At 40.7% G+C, this 20129-nt stretch overlaps 1 protein-coding gene across 1 annotated transcript in view; it reads right to left on the reverse strand.

Annotated features, from left to right (window-relative positions):
* The window catches only part of RB1CC1 (RB1 inducible coiled-coil 1), a 163297-nt gene extending 143529 nt beyond the window's left edge, over positions 1 to 19768 (reverse strand). Inside the window, exons 1-2 of the mRNA XM_029914331.1 lie at positions 19567 to 19768; positions 1058 to 1178 (exon numbers count right to left, since the gene is read on the reverse strand). The gene's annotated coding sequence lies outside the window, so the exon portion shown is untranslated. The remainder of the gene's footprint in view (positions 1 to 1057; positions 1179 to 19566) is intronic.
* Between the last annotated feature and the right edge of the window lie 361 nt (positions 19769 to 20129).

Below are 20129 nucleotides of genomic sequence, written 5' to 3' on the forward strand. Positions count from 1 at the left end.
ACAAGGAGCAGAAGGAGCCAAACAAAAATGAAAGTGTGGGAAAGGCACCAGACTAAATAGAAATTGAAATGGTGGATGGGGGAGACAAACAAACAAATAAAATAGCTACCAACTCAAAAGGCTACCTCTGGAAAAGTTCAGAAAAATCTTCCTTCTAAATTCTGGAGCTGTGCTCTCTCCCCACCTTTTCAAATATACATTATAGGAAATACACAAACTAGTCAAGACCTCTATTTTCACCTCTGGGGTTCAGAGACTAAACCATTGTTTTTAGGTAGAAAGCAACACAACAATGTTATATACAGATCACCCAATTCTCCCCTCACTTCCACTAATTTAATCCCAGGTAGTGCTAATTTACACTGGTGAAAGAGGAGTACAGTCTCAGCAAAACTGTTAGACTGTGGAATGATCTGGTGGAATCTGAAGAATGGACTAGCAATCATTGCTATAATTCCAAATCTTAAAAATACAACTTAATTATAAATCAGTACCCATAAACAAGTTATCACAATAAGTGGTTTTCACCTTGACCATATTTGAATCTCAGTGATGAAGAATATAAAACTGTTTCTATAAATCACACAAACACAAACTTGCTAGACAAAACAGTCAAACAAAGCCCAGCAGGAATTAAGAATGATTTGTTATCCTCTGATGTTTCAGTATGGAAAAAGCTAATAGTGCTAAACATCATCTATTCTCTTAGGATGAAATTCATCCCTATGCAAAGGGCTAGTACAAGGCTTCTTCAACGCTTATGTGGAAGAAAAGTCCTATTTTGCAGATTTAAGTGGCACTCACTTGGTAAGTGGGCCAAAAGCTTTGTGCTGCCCCTGTACACAGGGGTTAATTTCATCCTCAGAATTCTTTCATAATTCTTAGTGAGAAAGCTAGTATCGCCATTTTTTATGTTTACAAAAAAAAAAAAAATCATTGCCAAGATCAAACCAAAAATATGCCAATATAGAGGTTAACTATCACACATCACCATGTAGTAGAACTAACTTAAAAAAAAAAAAAAAGTTACCAACTTCAAGGGGGAAAAAAGGATTACCTTCAGGAGCTATACAGAGCTACCACCTTCTTTAAAACACAGCAGGATAATAAGGTGCACATTTGCTTCAGTTGATTTTGGCAACAGAATGGCATGACTGTTCAAAATGAGAGTAAAAGACCTGCAAACAAAAGATACAGAATGTAATTAGGAATATCCATAAAATGTTTGGTTAAAACTGAACAATGAAGAAGTTTTTATTGCCAGCGCTGCACCTCACAGGAGCAAATTGATGTATCTATGTTATAAAGAACATTTAATTACTCTGCAGAGAGGCGGACTCACCCCTGCGGCGCCTCCTGCTGGTCGTCTCAGGAATGAGCTCTTCCAGCATCCTGGAGCGCCCCCTGCAGGCCAGTGATCCGCCTGTCCTCTGGCCCCGTGTCCCTCCCAGACCCCGGTGCCCTTGTATATGGGGTGCTGCCCCCCGGCAGTACACCCCTCAGTACTAGGGTCTCCCCTCGCCAGGGAACCCCCACCCACTATCCCTACCTCACCTCAGAATAAGGACACTGCCAGCCACCATCTAGCCCCCGTTCCCTGGGGCAGACTGCAGTATAGGCCACTCATCATTGGCAAGGTGGGGTTTGGACCTGCTGCCTTGGCCTAGTTCTGGGCTGCCCTCTGCAACCCCCAGTACCCCTTGGCCTAATACTAGGCCGCAGCCTGGGGCTTTCCAGGCTGGAGCTCCCCAGCCCTGCTTCACTCAGGTACCCTGTCTCTGCTCCCTTCAGCCAGGCCCTTCTCCCTCTGAGTGCAGAGAGACACTGTTTGGGCTCCTGGCTCCCAGCCTTCTTATACAGGTCAGCTGGGGCATGGCCCAGCTGTGGCTACTTCCCCAATCTGCCCAGTAGCTTTTCGAGCTGCAGCCCTCTGCAGGGCTGCTTTTAAGCCCCTCCGGGCAGGAACGGGGGACCACCCCGCTACATACTCTAATTTTGTGACATTTTGCTTAATGTTTGTTTTAAGTATTACACTTTCAACAAATTTTTTCAGTAACTACAAAAAGAGTTAGACTAATTTAAGATTAGTCAATTGGTGTAAAAACAAAAATTTTGTTACATATGCTAGACCTACTTAAAACAAACTTGAGACAAAAACCACCACCACATTATAGATACAGAAGGAGCGGAGAACTCAATATCCAGGGGATTCTTCCACAAGTAAGGAAATGGGAAATATTCTAAACAAACTGAGAACCAGTGGTTAAATTTTAAATATAAAATATGCAAGTGTTTCTTCTAGTAGTACTGTTTCACTACATTATCCTAAAATACTTAAATGGGCACTCTCAGGCTTAAAAAAAAGACTACACAGAATAAAAAGTGTTTTTAAAAATCTAATTCACCTTTACTATTAGTGCTGATTGCTTACCTTTTTCCTTTATAGTAGCATTCCTATGAGCAGAAGAGATATCACAGGTGTGACAGAAAGAGAAGGGAGAGATAGAAAAGGAAGAAGGGAAGGGACAAACACAAAGTGGAAAGACAAAAACAGAACAGGGGCTAGGACCAGATACTGAAGGCACAGCACAGTCACGGCCTAACTTGTGATCAGGAGAGTTCTATAAATGAGATCTTGAAGATACAAGATGGGAATTTGTATTACCAGACAAAATACAATAGTTATAAATCATGTCATTCAGCTTAATAGCTAAGCTACAATTTAAACATAACACTGGCTATAGCAGACAGAAGATAGAAAAACATGAATACAAAAAAAAAAACCCCCCACAAAAAAAAAAAGCTACCCAAATCAATACAAGTAAAAGAATACAGCATCTAAAAGAAAAAAAAAAAATCAAACAAATTCACCAAGTTATATTTAGATCACCTGCAAAACATTTTCACTATTTTGTGTGGTGAATTTGCAGTCAAAGTCCAATTATTAAATATGTTTAGCTTCTCAAAATATTACAAGATGCAGATTATTTTTTCATTTAGTGGCAACTCTGAAAAGCTGAGGCAATTTTAGAGATGATTAATGAGATGCAGTTAACTGTTTTGTCAGAGTTCTTTAAAGCTTATTAATTTCATTTAGCACATTTGGAAAGTTAATTGACTTAGCTCAACATTGCTTATTGAAAACAAAACAAAAACCACCCAACCAACCAGTGCTTAATTTGTAATGAAAAAGGCGCTGGGGCTCAAGCAATTTGTTTACATTCATAACTGATGCAGCAAGCCCAGAGTTGCCGGGGCTATGAACTACCAAGCCTAGAAGTGCCGAGGCTCAGTCCTGGCAAAAATTAAGCACTGCACCTAATCAACAAAACCCTCTTTTGCATCCATAAAAACTGGCTGATGTAAAAGCCTCCTTACAGGTATAAAATACCAACTTTTTTGTAACAACTCTATAACACTATGGCTTTCATAACATTCCAAGCTTGATTTAACATGTAAATGGTACTGAAGTAACTTTTTGGTCCATTTGTGCTATATGTGCAGAATCTCCATGTTCCATTGTCTTGATTTTGCCTGAACCATCCTTTCAGACTACAAATCATTGCCAGGCTCATGAGTTGAAACTGGATTACTGCCCTTCTGGATAATGGAGAGAGAGAAACAAATACGAAGTTCCATAGTTCAGCTTTAAAGGCGCACTGCCAACTTGATTTTTTTTTAGTTGATAAATTTCAAATAATTCAAGTTTCTTATAGTCCAACATTTAAAAAAAGCATATACAAATTTCCTTTTTAAAAACAAAATGGTGTTTCTGATCCCCTGTTGATTTGCAAAAGGGTTCTTTGCAGACAGGAAAGGTGAATGGGCAGACCCAAGCATGACAAAAAACAAAAAAAACATGCTATACTTAGGTCCATCCTTCCTTCCCTTTCCTCTGCCCATGTAATAATGGTAAAGACCAATGAGTATAATCAGTTTAAATGACATTATACACATGAAAATTAAATGTAAAGTTAACAATTTTATGTTGCTAAGACCTTAGTTTATTGAAAGTGAAAATTCTGAAATGCACTGCGTCCCTTTATGCTTTGTTGACTCTGTTATCTAAGCTAAAGGCTCCTAGTACACCAAAATTTGAATTTCAAATTCTGTAGGGTGTAAGCGTGTTTAAATACAACTATTTACAGTGGATTATTATTAGTTTTAGGGTGTTTAGGAGCTTTTTAAAAATATATTTACGCTAAAACTCAAGTTGTCAGAGCTACTTTAAGGCTGAGATTTTAATTTACAAGTGTCATTAAATTTAAAGTTAGATGTTGCCATAGAAACTTTAACTCTGCTTTTGTACTTATCCACTTCAGGGTGGATAAAAATTGATTAAAAACAGATTAATTTATTTTTTATATAAGTTAAATACAGGGTTTTTAAAATAAACCTATTTTAAAATATTAAATTATGACAATCTATGTTACTGTCTAAATTTACTGTAATCTATTGCAATCTTTTTAATTCATTTAATAAAAAATTAAGCATTACATGTTTGCTGCTAAGTTTTAAAAGGAGCACAGGATCTGGTGCAAGAAGTGGAATATAGCTGAACCGGTTGGTAATAGCAACCATACTATAATTTAATTGAATAGCCTTATGGTGGGTGGGGGGGGAACGACACCAAGGAAGCCCAACACAGTAGCAATGAACTTCAGAAAGGGGCACTACACAAAAATGAGGAAGCTAATTAAACAGAAATTAAACAAAACAGTCACAACAGTGAAATGCCTGCAAACTGCATGGAAACTTTTTAGAAACACCATGATAGAGGTTCAAATTAAATGTACACCTCAAATGAAAAACATAGTAAGAGGCCCAAAAAAGTGCCACCATGGCTAAACGGAGTAAAAAGAAGTGGTTAGAAGCAAAAATGCATCTTTAAAATTTGGAAGTCAAATCCTAATGAGGAAAATAGAAGCATAAACTGTGGCAAAACAAGTGTAAAAGTAGAATTAGGCAAACCAAAAAAGAATTTGAAGAGGAACAAGCCAAAACTTCAAAAATTAACAGCAAATTTTTTTTAAGTATATCAGAAGCAGGAAGACTGCCAAACAATCAGTGGGGCCAGTGGAGGACTAAGGTCTGGTCTATACTACCCGCCTGAATCGGCGGGTAGAAATCGACCTCTCGGGGATCGATTTATCGCGTCCCGTCGGGACGCGACAATCGATCCCCGAATCGGCGCTCTAACTCCACCAGGGGAGGTGGTAGTAAGCGCCGCAGACAAAAAGCCGCAGAAGTCGATTTTGCCGCCGTCCTCACAACGGGGTAAGTCGGCTGTGATACGTCGAATTCAGCTACGCTATTCACGTAGCTGAATTTGCGTATCTTAAATCGACTCCCCCCTGTAGTGTAGATGTAGCCTCAGGTGATAAAGGAGCACTTAAGGAAGACACTGCCATTGTGGAGAAGTTAAATGAATTCCTGGCCTTGGTCTTCAGTGCAGAGGATGTGAGGGAGATTCCCATATGTGAGCTATTCTTTTTAGGTGACAAATCTGAGGAACTGTCCTATTGACTCCTCAGTCTAGAACAGCTTTTGAAACAAAAATACATAAATTAAGCAGTAACAAGTCCCCAGGACCAGACGGTACTCACCCAAGAGTTCTGAAGGAACTTAAATATGAAACTGCAGAACTACTAACTGGGGTATGTAACCTATTGCTTAAATCAAACTTCTGTAGCAGATGACTGGAAGATAGCTAATGTGACACCAATTTTTAAAAAAGGTTCCAGAGGCCATCCTAGCAATTATAGGCTGGAAGGCCTAACGTCAGTATCAGGCAAATTGGTTGAAACTATTGTAAAGAACAGAATTAGCAGACACATATATGAACATGATTTGTAGGGGAAAGAGTCTACACGGCTTTTGTAAAATGAAATCATGCATCGCCAATCTACTAGAATTCTTTGAAAGGGTAAACAAACACGTGGACAAGGGTGATCCTGTGGATATAGCATACTTGCACTTTTAGAAAAACTTTGACAAGGCCTCTCATCAAAGGCTCTTAAGCAAATCAAGGAATCATGGGATAAGAGGGATGGATCAGTAACTGGTTAAGAGATAGGAAACAAACGATACATAAGAACGGCCATACTGGGTCAGATCAAAGGTCCATCTAGCCCAGTATCATGTCTTCCAACAGTGGTCAATGCCAGGTGCCCCAAAGGGAATGAACAGAACAGGTAATCATCAAGTGATCCATCCCCTGTTGCCCATTCCCAGCTTCTGGCAAACAGAGGCTAGGGACAGCATCCCTGCCCATCCTGTTTAATAGCCATTGATGAACCTATACTCCTTGAACTTATCTAGTTCTTTTTTTAACCCTGTTACAGTCTGACCTTCACAACATCCTCTGGCAAGGATAGGAATAAATGGTCAGTTTTCAGAACAGAGATAGGCAAAAAGTGGTGGTATCCCCCATGGATCTGTACTAGGTCCAGTGCTGGTCAACATACTCATAAATGATCTGGAAAAGGGGATTAAACAGTGCAGTGCAAAGTGTTCAGGTGGTACAAAATTACTCAAGATAGTGAAGGTCAACGCACACTGAAGATTAAAGGGATCTCTCTAAACTGGGTGACTGGGCAACAAAATGGCAAATGCAATTCAATACTGATAAATGCAATGTAATGCACATTGGAAAACATAATTCCAACTGTACATACAAAATTATAGGATCTAAATTAGCTTTTACAACTCAAGAAAGAGATCTTGGAGTTTTTGTGGATAATTCCTTTTCTCTTCAATCTTCTCTTCATGGAGTCTTTGTACCCTTGGTCATCCACATCTTCTCTTACTACCCTCTTCCTCCCATGCTTTCTTTGCTGGTCATTCTTCTCCCACTCTTATTACACATCCAGCCCACCTCAAACATGTGCTTTTCAGACTGTCAATCACCTAGAACCCCAAGCTCACCTTCCTTTTAATTTCTTCCATGCAATCTGTTTACCCTCCACTTGACTGCCATTCTCCTCAGTTTTACAACCTGCATCTTTTCTTCCATCTCCATAAGACCCACTGTTTACAAACCACAGAGCAGGCAGGGACAAAAACGTAATATAACAGTGGTGACCAAACTCTGGCTCACAAACCACATGTGGCTCTTTTACCATTAAAGTTCGGCTCGCAAGCCCATTCTCCAAATATCAGACTGTGGCGGGGGGAGCTTGGGATCTCTGCTTTGCAGTGGGGTGGTTGGGTAGGAGCTTCTGTCCAGTGGGGAGGAGGGTCTCGGGGCTTCAGCCCTACAAGGCGCACCTGCCGAGGCATGGGGCTTCAGCAGGAGTGGGGCTGAAGCCCCGAGCCCCAGCTCCCCTCAGTAGTGTATTCCGGCTCTCAAACTTCTGAAGATTATCGTATGTGGCTCGGAGAGCCACTAATTTGGCCACCCCTTCAATATAAGCTTCTCCTTTCAATATGTTACTTTAATTGCTGGTTCCACAGTACTCCTGACACATTTTTCACAGCTGCTGATGCACACTTGGTTCTTCTTTTCAATTCCCAGATCTCTCTGCAATGGCACTAAGTTTACCTCCCAAGTACACAAATTCTTTCGTCAGATTCAGCATCTCTCCAGAAACGTCAATCAACAGCTCTTCTTCCACCTTTACTAGTTTCATAACTTCACTTTTCTGTGTGTTATCTTCCAACTATGGTCTTCAAATGCAGATGTCCACTCTGATAATTACCAATTCCTCTTTGCTGTCAATCAAAAGGGTCAGATTATAAATCTGATGAATATCAATGTTTATTTTTAAGTTTTTTTCAATTTTTATCTATTTAAATTTTGACTGTTGAGGGAAATGATGGGGGAGTGTCAATTATTTAATGACAGTAGATGTTGAGATTCAAAACATTAACGCTTTATAACCATTAAAACACAAGTGGTCAGCATCCCATGTCAAAATATGAGAAGTATAAATCCTTAAACTCTAATAAGTTCTAAAGCACCATTTTTCTTAATTTGCCTATCCATACACACTGATTACCATAAATGGAAATATTTTTCATCAGTGTGTGCAGAACATGAAATCAACATTTACCGACAAAAATCTTCCAAGCCTAAATATATGAAAGTATATGCGGTTTTATAAAATACCACATTGTGTGTTCCTTAACAAAAGCCACCTTAATGGCACAGGGTACACCATTCAGACTTTAGTCCATAAAAGTAAGGGGGTCAGGTTTGTTTAATGTTACAAGACAATCCTCTCTCTCTGCTTCCAGTACCTGAATGTACTTTCTGCTGTATGTTTAACCTGCTGGCAACCTGGCTTATCTGTAGTTTTCTTTCATAGAAGAAAGTTTAATTTTTTCTTTCCCTTTTGATATTAAATTGATGGGGCCTTTAGGTACTTCAGCCAGTTATTTCCCTCCTTTTCAAATTAAGTTCCCTCCCCACCTGCTGAATGCATGCACCCTCTCCCCAAATGGCTAAATTCCAATTTGCCATTTCTATTAAAGTACTGGTGTCAGAGAAATTAAAGTGTCACTTATTTAAAAAATAAAAATTGAACAGATGTGACAGGTTTTAGAGCTTATCATAGTGCTAAAACTGATTTCACTGAAGTCTATGACAACCTTCTCTTCAGTTTCTTTCAATTCTTTTATATCTGTCTGATGATTTTTCACTTGACTGAATATTGTTTTTGTCTAGAGGTATGCAGTATTATTTGAAGTATCATGTGTATTATTGTTTATTATTTGCCCTGACTCCACAGGTGTGTGTAAAAGCTGTTTTCTGTTAACATCACTGTTCAACATCAGCACTGATTAGTTGATGGATAAACTTGAGGCAGCTGTCAGTAACATTCAACTGAACATCATTCTGTTTCGATATCTTGATACCCCAATGACATTGTCTTGTTGGCTCAGTTCAGTATATTACTGCAGGTTATGGCCGTACTGGTTGAGCAAAAGCATCATGCCTTAGATTGGTTATTAAGCCAGATAAAACAATTACCATGAAGCAATCTCCAGCTCCATATCACAACCAGCACAGTATTAATCTGTCTGGACAGGACATCAAGCACGTGGCAGCTGTCATTTGATCAGTGTCATGGACACTGGAGCTTGAGGATGCTCAAAAGATCTGAACATGCATATAGCAGCAGCAGCTGCCATATTTTGGGCCCTTCACCAGCCTTTGTGGTAATGTCATTACATCAAGTTTGCTACAAAGCTGAGGCACTATAAATCAACAGTTATACCAACTCCATTGCATGAAAGTGAAATGTGGGCACTGAGGAAAGCTGAAGAATACTGGACTGATGTTTTTGAGTCTCACTGTCTTCATCAACTGCTTCATATAAAGTGGCAGGACAAGATCAGCTATTAGGATATTTGAAGTCGAACACAGGAATCACCTCCTTCAGCATTGATTCAGTTTCAGCAGCTTTCTTGGGATGAACATATCATTCGAATGGAAGACCAATGAATCCCAAACCTGTGTACCAAGGAATGTTGATATGTGGCTGGCTATCATGGGGGCATCAAGATTGCCATTGATGGATATAAACCAAATATACAACCAGACTACCTTTAAGCACCTTGTCAGCGATCAATCACTGAATTTGCAAGGAGGCCATGTCCTTTGGGATTTGCCATAATGATGATGATGTACTACTTGACTGTTCTAGAGTTTAAATATCCTACTTGTATCTTCTTTCTGTAGCCATTCTATTTTTGACTATATAGCTACTCTTTGAAGTGATCCCTGGAGTTTTATGCTCCTCCACTCTAGTTAACATTTCATATGCTTATTTTGGACAGTATTTTTAATATTCATAGTTTCATAGAAATATGATGACAAAACTAAAATCAGACAGATTATCCATCTTTGGTAAAAGAATGTGATCCAATCCCGTTCGCGAGCTTGTGGATGCTAGTCTTTTAGAATTAGACACTGAAATAATTCTAATACACATCTTTTGTCTAATAAACTTCTTAACTGAGGAAACAGGCACAGAAGTAAATGGTTACTAAAAGGTGACACCACATTAGTCAGGAAGTAAACCCAGGTTGGATTTCTGATGTGTTTTAATCACTGAGAAACACTCCCTGCTCTAATATAATTATGTTCTTTCCCTTCAATTACTTTACCCTTTTTAATCATACAAATAAGCAGTTTCCTCTCCTGTGTGGGTATGATCTTTGATTCACAGCTGGCTGATGGAGCGTTTTGTTTTTTTAGCCACACTTTTTTTTTTAATCACCTCAGAACCATTGCCAGAATATACCCTTTTCTCTCTCCAATGACAAACTGAGGTTCCTAACTTGTTGTAAAGCGTGGTATATTCAAGTATATGTTCCTTCAGATGGCTTAGTTCAAATAATTGACTCATTATCCACTGACGGAAAGGTACTGCATGTGGAAACAAACTCTCTGGAAAAGAATTACAACTTGTAGAATCTGGTCAAAAAGTTTGCAAATGGTTCTGCAAGTAACACGTCAAAAAAAAAAAAAAGGAGTTCAAGTACATCTTGACTTTGACACTTGAAGTTAGCTGGGAAAGTGGGTGAAAATTCCTAGAAGGGAACAAAAGATGGCACCATTTAAATTCTAGAGAATAACCATGGCACAGACGGTTAACTCCATAGCACTGAGTCTTTATGTTAATTTTCTTTAAAATCTCCAGTGTCTGTCTAATTCACAGTCTAAGATCCCCTGATAATTAAGGGCTGCTTAAAATGTGGTTTGAATTCAGGGTCGCTTGGAGTGTTACTTTTAAGACTGTTTTCTCCCTCTGCTACATTTCTGCATTCTGACAATCAGGCACAATTTACTAAAAGACTTGCCCCCGAAGCACTAGAAAACTTCAAAGAATGATATTTAATAAATTTCACTTGATTACCCAAGAATGGAAGCACTGCAGATGGCAGAGAAAGTAAACGAACAAGATTTAAAAATACTATCAGTATGTATAAATCCCAAGGAGACTCATGAACCCTTAGTATATACATCAAGCTAAGCATCACCCATAGCTCTTTACAGAAGTACATTATTCCATACCAAATACCTCAAGTTTATCACACTAGAGTCAATTACACATATTGGCTTGCAGGATAGCAGCAATCTATGGAGACACCTAAAAATTCAAGCAAGGAATTTAGTATTCTTCAACCTCACTGGACCTCAAAACACACACAAGTTTGCAAGTATTTTTATTTTATTTTAAGGTACATCTAGTTTCAGGTAGCTTAAAAATAGCTAAGGAGCTACTGACATCCATTACAGGGACACTGTCAACTAAAAATCTAGTCAATTTCAGCTGCAGATACTACACTTGTCCCTGATTCTTCACAAGGAATATTTTGGTTTGCTTTTATAGTCATATTGTCCCTTTTTAGAAAATGTTATTTTCCTCCACAGTTGCTGTGTGAAAGACCCACAAAATCAGAAGCAACTAACAATACAAGGGAAACAGTGAAAGTGGTAATAAAAAGTGATGTCAAATGCAGAAAGTAAACCATTTTTGTTCTGTGTTTGCAAAGCACTTAGCACAATGGGGTCCTGGTCTATGACAGTACAAATTCAGTAAAAAAATAAATATGACAAAAAATCTGATAGCTTCCATTTAAGAGTATACCTTGGTGTTAACTGAACATCAGTAGGTAAAAAAATTCAGACTGGAATGAGAATTTTTAGCTGACAGTGTCCCTGTTTTGACCAAAATTACCATTTACTTCCCTAAATTAACAAATCCCCTTCAATCAGAATGTATTACATCTGAAGTACCCAATCCAACTATTACAATAACCGAACAAATCTGAGTTTATGAGCAGAACAGTGATTAGACTGACAATTAAGCATAACAAATGTAAGAGAAGTTTGCAAATTAGATTGTGACATTATAAAAATGAACACAACAAAATAAGGGAGACACACAGATTAAGTAAAACAAAACTGAAATTGTGACTTCTGCACACAATAGCAATCTGTACTCCAATTCACTAAATGCGTCAATATTTTTTGGAATAATATGTTCACCTGCACCTGTCTTTTTTGTAAAGCATTAAGCATAACAAGGAATTATGCCTTTTAGGCTTTGTCTACACCACACAATTAAGTCAACCTATGTTAGGACAACCGACAGCCACTGCAATAAATTACTGTAGTTTTTCATGTTCACACTACTCTCCTTCTGCCAGTGGTGTGCGTCCCCACCAGGAGCGCTTGCACCGATTTAAGTGGGTGGCTGACAGCCCGAGCTGTCAGCGCCCAGCAGTGGGGCTCACAGCTGTGAGCTCTGCGCAATGCTGACAGGCAATGAAAGTAATGCAGTGTTTACACAGACACTGCATCACCCTGACTTCATTGACCTATGCGCTACACCTCTTATGGATGTGGAATCATTAGGTTGGTATAGTGGAGAACTGACATCAGTGAGACTAACCCTATAGTGTAAACCTGACCGTAGTGTCCTCCATCTAAAAGTGAGGCATTTAATTCTATTGTATAAATGTTTTTATGTAGGTACCTACCACCCATTTCTACAGTATCTCAGGACTGATACCAGCTAGCAATACAAAAAAACATATACAAATATAATGTGTTTAAAGACCTAAACAAGGTTTAATTAACTGAAAATCTATTTTTAAAATGTACACTACAACATCAAGATGAATAATTCCATTAATCCCAAATAGTTGCCATGACAGAAAAGGAGAACTGTCTAAATACTTTTCTTTCATCAAAATAAATAGGGATGGCAATTTAAGATGGTATATAGTGTTCCCACACCTCAAATATTTATCCATGGAATGATCAATATATCTCATCGGACTGCACACTATAACAGAACAGAGACAGTAGCAGAAACCACACAGTTTCATAGTTGAGCAGAAGTGTTTTGGCTGTAGAGTGAATTGACAAAGATGACAAAAAAATTCTACTCAGTTTCACATGGCCATATCATTTCTGCGAGAGTTGCTTTGCTTCCAATAAGACAGGAAGGAAGTTAAAAGGTTGCTTAAAAATCAGGTTCATTGTGGGAGAAGAGTGAAGGTGATACTAATATTAGTATGCCACATTTCCTGTCACCTCCTTCCCCCCTCCGCCCCACACCAGAGATTGAAACTTACCCGAAGTATACAAAGGAGCAACTTTTCTGGTTGTCACTTACACTAAAATCAACAAGTTTGCATCCAGTTAATTTAACAGATACATCAAGAGTTGAGAAAGAAGTAACACTATGTTCACAAAGAATAATATGGAGAAACTTCATCTTGAACCACCTCCTATATTTAGGGCCACTGGCAGACAGGTGACACATGCTTCACAATCAATACTAAGAGTAAATCATCCCATGTGGATGAAAATTCCTATAGGGTGCACACAATCTATGAAAAACAAAATGAAAAACTTTACACAAGTGCTGGATAACATGAACAAACCAATTATGTAAGCATATAAAGTGTTAGTTTTATGAAAATAACGGTAGAACTGAGGTACAATTTCATATGCTGAACTCTAGAATAAGTGCCTCAAATCCTTGTGGAGATAAACTATCGGAATACAGTATTGTCAATTCTGAGCTAAGTTTGTATTTTAACTGTACTATAAAAGCCTTTACTTTAGTCAAGGACTGGGAAATCAAATGTTCATTTCATTTGCTTCTTCAAACTTTGCTGATTGCTACTGAAAACATATTTCTTCAGTTTGATTTGATGCACACCTCTACCTCGATATAACGCTGTCCTCGGGAGCCAAAAAAAAAAATCTTACTGTATTATAGGTGAAACCATGTTATATCAAACTTGCTTTGATCCACTGGAGTGCGCAGCCCCGCCCCCCCGGAGCACTGCTTTACCGCATTATGTCTGAATTCACGTTATATCGGGTCGCGTTATATCAGGGTAGAGGTGTATTTATTTCAATTTGTATAAAATAAAAGACAGTACCTATTGCTTCATACTAAGGACACAGGGACGCTTTAGATCAGGGGTCGGCAACGTTCGGCACGCGGCTCGCCAGGGTAAGCACCCTAGCGGGCCGGGCCAGTTTATTTACCTGCTGACGCGGCAGGTTTGGCCGATCGCGGCCCCCACTCGCCGCGGTTCACCGTCCCGGGCCAATGGGGGGGGGGGGAGGAAGCGGCGCGGGCCGAGGGATGTGCTTATACCACAGTGGCAACTCTTGTCACCACTCCAGATGTTGTGGCCTGATGTATGGTGTTGCACTGCTGCTCAGTCAAATTTGGCCTGTCTGCCCCTCTGTCACGATAGGAGGAGTGGACAGGCCAAATCTGAATGAGTGGCACTGCGGCACCATGTGCCAGGTTGCAATGCCTGGAGTAGGGTGCCAGTCCCAGGCCCACAGCACTGGAGCTGCTGCTGTGGTGTGCTTGCTTTGCCAACCACCCCCAGGGTTTCCTACCCGACCCCGTAGTGGCAGTACCCCACCCCCAGGTCCCCTGTGATAAAAACAAAATTTTAAAAAAATATACAAAATTAAGAATTTAATGGGATTCCACTGATCATCTAATAGAACCAGGAAATCCTACTAGACTCCTACACAGCAAACTTGATCAAAAGGCAGACATACACCTTCATTCAAAGGGGAAAGATACAATCCTCATGGTATTTCCTAATTGCTCTCCCCACCAACCCAGCATCACTTAAATTCTATCTGGATTGAGCCTCAGTTTACAAGCTGCTTACCACCCAAAAAAAACCTAACCCTCAGATCAAGGCCTTTATACCTTCTTTTTGCCTCCCCCAAACCCAAGCTATTAAGACTTAAAAGAAAAGAAACCCTCCCTCTCACAATTGGTTTCAGCTCAAGACTTCTGCCCCTAGTGATCTAGCTATCTTCCAATCTGCTCCATTTGTCAAAAGCAGACTTGCTGTAAATGAGGATGACCTGTGAAGCTGAACCCAGGGAGGATGGTACCTAGGAATCACTTCATCAATGGTTGAGTACAGTATTCCAAACCAATAACTACATGGTTTGTCAGGGGGACAGTATTGTCCCTCATAGTCCTCTAAATATGCTTAGGTCACATTAGACTTAGGGGGCAGATCATCAGAGTAGGACCTGCCCTGACAAAGAGCTGTTCTAAACTTCAAATTAGATATGGTAACCTATGCTGACGTAAATGTCACTGAGTACTATCACTGCACCAGCACTTTATGGAGACTCCACAATACCATGGAGAAACGGATATACTAAAATCAGTCTCATTTTAACTCCATCTCAGAACTCTTATATACAAGATGGACACACTTAGAATTGGATCCACTTATCTTGGGTATACCACATTCTCACCCAGCAGGCACCAAATGCACTGAAACAAGTCCTGAAACATTACACAGATGCATATACTGTGAGAGGCCTCATCCTTTATCAAATAACTTATCTTACTGACTACCAACCACACATTAAATCACAAGAAACAAAGGCCAGGATTCTTCTCCACTGACACCTTCCTTTGCAGAGTTAAATTTACAAACAAAAACCAAAGGAAATGGGAATACAATTTTCAATTCTAATATATGCCTCAAGTTTTCATATTGCCTCATCTCCCCTTGCCATCCATGAACAAACCCAAGCTCTGGAAACAGAATCCAATCTCCAGTTTATGGCACCATTGTTCCTTACATTCCTTCCACTAGTGGCCAAGAGTTCGTGCAACAGATCACCATCCAAATAAGCACTTTGAAGCTTTTCTGAAGGAACATCCTGATAATATCACTATTCACCCAACAGGGAACCCCTCTTTCAAGCAGACTCAATACTTCCACCAAAATTCCCACTCTCATAGACTTTAAGGGGGCAGATGGGACCATCATGATCATCTAGTCTATCTCCTGCACATTTAATAATTACAAATGTGAGGATTTCTAATGAGGCAAACACTGTCTGTATTTCATCTCTCCACTGATTTCCCTCATTACAAGGAAAAGAGGTAACAATTCACATTATATGGAATCATTCCCTTTCCATACATATTTAACAATAACCTGCAGTAATTACAACTCAAAAGTTAGAAACAGTTTTAAACCTCTGTGCTTTTTCCCCAAATGTGAAATCTTCCAAGCCTGTACAATCTTGTTTACTCCACTGTGTGGCCAGGTATACCACTAAAACATAAAATATATCCAATAAGTCCTCAGAAAATGTTTTCCAAGAACACACCCTTTAATTTCTTTTTCTTTTAAATACCAAAGAGGTCCAGTTCAGTAAGTAGGTCTCAGGCATTTAAGATTTTATAAAGTTGCTGGTATTGAACCATATTCCACACAGAATTCAACAGGTAGTCAGTGCAGATCATAGAGTCAGACTAGTGTAATATGCTCATGGTGTGATACTGCACTTATCTACATGTGTAATGTACTTCAAAATGTAGTAGATAAGGCATCCTAATCCTGGCTTCACCGTTGGCTTCCTATGTTCTCTTGGACAATCACTTAACTCCCCTGTGCCACAACTTCCTTCAACATCCCTGATATTAGGATAGTAAAATGTTTTGAAATCTACAGATAGCACTTAGAACACTAAGTATAAATGTAGCTACCTTCCATTTATGCCAAACATGGTGACTGGATGAAAAACTATGCGTTGTCCTCCTTTTAAATGTCTCATTTCCTTCCTGTTTCATTAGTGCATGTTCTTTTTTAGCATATGTAATTACCACTAACTTAAATACATGACAAGCCTTCACCAACAATGGGGACTTGCACAAAGTGCTCAAAGCATCTGATATTTTATCAAAACTTAGCTTCACAGTGGGAAAAATGTTTTTACTTTGATTTTTCCAAGATAATGGAAGACATCTCAACTATCCAATTAATCAAATAAGAACAATATCTAACAACTTTGGAAAGAATCTCCATTTCTATCCCATACTGTTTTCTAGTGAAAATACAATCTGTTTTCAATTCCAATTTATTCATACACTACCAGTGTAAAAAATGTCTAACATGTACCAAAGAAAGTTTTCAAATGAAAAATGCCTCACCCCATCATCTAAGGTGAAAACCAAAATGGTATAACAAAAACATACACATTTCCAAGAAGACTGAGTTCAACTTGTCCATTTTCAAATTGAACAGCTGAGTTTTATTAATACAGTTTTACTTCTAGATCACAGGTCTGAACACCATTTGGTAGGAACCAAGAGTATATGATGGCTGTTTGGAGACTTACATGAGCATACACTACACACTCATTTAACTTTTAAGTGTCCACATCTCAATTTACCCATTTAATGGCAATTGCAGCAGACAAGCTAAACACTGAACGGATATGGAGAACAGCCTCCTCTCTAGAGGCAGCCCCTCCAGAACAGCGCTGAAAACTGAAATAAGATTTATGCTCTAACTCTTCTATGCATTGTTATTGTTTAAGAGCAGACAATATGTTTGTCAACAGCAGTCCCTGCCCTGGAAAGCTTATAATCTAGAAGATGTACATAGAAAGACACAGTATGCACCATGAGATGGGGAGAAAGGAGCTATATTTATTAAATATTTGTAATTGATCTTCAGGGTTTGCTACCTGGTACGTACAGGTGGGCTGAACCAGCAAGATCTAGGGTAATAACTTGGTGAGAAGCCCAGCCCATCTGCTACGCCTGTGCTGGTGGGAAAGAAGAGGGCAGTGGGATTTCCACTAGGGTGCTAATCTTTCATATCAGCTTCTGGCTGACAGCTATTAGATAAATATTATGCTCCCCCATCCACTTTTAGCTAATGAAAGGAAGAAGTAGATTTTTATCCCTTCTCCAGCCTCCTTATTGCCCCCTTCCTTCTCTTAAAGTTTCCTGGTCGCTGTGTGTGCATCTATGTGTAGTGGTAGGGAAGTGTCTCTGTTACTCTGCTCTTCTCAGCTACTTACTATCAATCCTCCTCCTCCTTTATTAAGAACTCCACGCCCGGATTCTGCTCTACTTCTCCCAAGCAGGCACATGAAAAGCAGGAAACGCGCTGACACAATTTGTCTACAGACTGATGAAAGTCACACTAAATCAGTTTATAATTGATTCATATTTGGAAGGTTAGCAGCAAGGATTGTAAACAGTTTTTTAAATGAATGCTTACATTCTGCATAAATAGCATAATTAGGCACCCACACTCCTCAAGGAAAACTTCCTAACCTGCCATTGGCAAGCAGATTTTTAAGTCTTAACATATATCAATTATCTGTGTTGTAACTGCATTCACTTCAGTGAAGTTCACATCTCAGCATAGTTCATTCAAATCTTCCATTAAAAAGTCTCAAAAGTTGTCAACTGTTAAGCAAAATGTACTTAAAAATCAAAATGTTTAAATTAATATGAAAGGTGAAATCTATAATGCACTTGATTTGATAACTGCCCAGTGCAGGGAGAGAAGGTGCTTTCAGGTCAGACATCAATATGGCTATGAAAATCCAATATACAAACAACAGTATTACATTAAAGAAGAGCAGATTGCTGGTGTAAAGAGTAATCTGTTCAGTCTGGCCTGATACTGCAATTACTTAAGCACGTGCTTAACTTTCCTAACATGAGTACACTATTTACATTAGTAAAGTTCAGTGTGTACGTAAGTGTTCACAGGATTAGGGCCTTTACTGGCAATAAGCAATGACTTTATCCTACGTTTCAGCAAGGGGTTTATAGCAGGATGCTGTGAGGAAGTCTAATGTAAAGATTTGTTTTACAAAATATAACACTAACATATTCTGAAATATCATAAATTTGTACAATGTAAAAAAAGTACATTTTTGACATATTATTCCTTTTTAACTTTAAATGGGCTCAACTACTCACTAACTACAAAATAACTTATTCTGCAAAATCTGTTCCCAATCATTTGTAGTAACAGTCACAAGAAAGCAGAGCAGATGAACCCTAAACAAGGTAAAAATAAAATTCAACTTGAGTCTACACTGTTTAGTTCATAGTTTGAAAGTATTTTTAAGAAGGAATGACAAGGAGAATCCAGTGTGAAAGAGTAGTAGATAACATGTGATTCCTAGAAAGTGGATCACAGCAGAAGGTGAAGATACCGCACGCTCGCAGACCTAATACTTCTTACCGGGTTTGACTGTTGTCAAAGGCAGGCACAGAAGCATGGACAGGCTGAGTCATTCCCTGTAGTAACTCCAGGGCGAATCCCCTTCCCGATAGTGGTGGGAAGGGAACAGAGAGCACAGCCCCGCCCGGCCAGCCCCGCTCTCTCGCGCTGTTTACAAACAGCCTCTGCCAAGGAGCGGGGCGGCCCCAGCCCTCCCCAATGAGACGCTAGTCCCCGGGTCACTCTGAGGGCAGCCCCACGCTCCCTCTTCCCCGAGGCAGGGGAGGGATCCCACCTCTACCCCCACTCGCTCTTTCTCTGCTGCGCCCAGCGGGTGTCAGCCGGGCGCGCTGTTGGGGAAAGGCCCACGCAGCCCAGCGAGCCACTCACCCCCGCGCCCCACCAGCCTGCGGGGAGGGGGCGCCCCCATCCCGGGGGCAAGGCCCCACCAGCCTCCCCCCACTAGCTCCTGCCTGGCTCCCCCTCCCCTCAGCAGTCGGGGGGAGGGGGGGCTCCGCGGTCCCGCTCCCCCCCGCCCTGGGCAACACTCACCCACAGCGGCGAGGCGGCCCCGCGCACCATCCTGCGGTGACCGGCAACAGCGGCTCCTCACTGCGGCTGGGTCCGGCCGATGGGCTCCGGACGCACCCAGCAGAGCGCGGTCGGGGGCTCCCTCGGGAGCTTGGGAAAGCGCCGGACCCGGGGGGGGGCGGTTGGGGGACTCCGGGCGCCGCTCGAGCCCCGCCACCGTCCTCCTGGCGCAGCCGCTGCCGCTGTTTGTTATTGTCGTCACTCTCTTCCGGCGCAGTGCACGCTGGGTAAGGGAAAGCCGGGAGGGGAACCATAGAGAGGAGGCGAGCGCTGGACAGAGCGGAGGCGGAAGGAAGGAGAAGGGTGACGGGAGGGGCCCCGCGGGATGCTGAAGAGGAAGTGGCTGGGCTCGGAGAAGCTGAGGGGAGAGAGCGGCATGTGCGTGTAACGGAGCGCCACGGAGAGGGGGCAGCCGGGTGTGTGAGCGAGGCCCGGGGGCGGTGGTGCAGGCAAGAGGCTGGTTGTGGGACTGAGGCCTGGTGTGGGGGGCTGTGGGGTGCGGGACTGAGGCCCGGCGTGGGGGG

The sequence above is a fragment of the Terrapene carolina genome, unplaced genomic scaffold (assembly GCF_002925995.2).
Source record: "Terrapene carolina triunguis isolate 2854851 unplaced genomic scaffold, T_m_triunguis-2.0 Scaffold58, whole genome shotgun sequence".
Lineage (NCBI taxonomy): Eukaryota > Metazoa > Chordata > Testudines > Emydidae > Terrapene > Terrapene triunguis.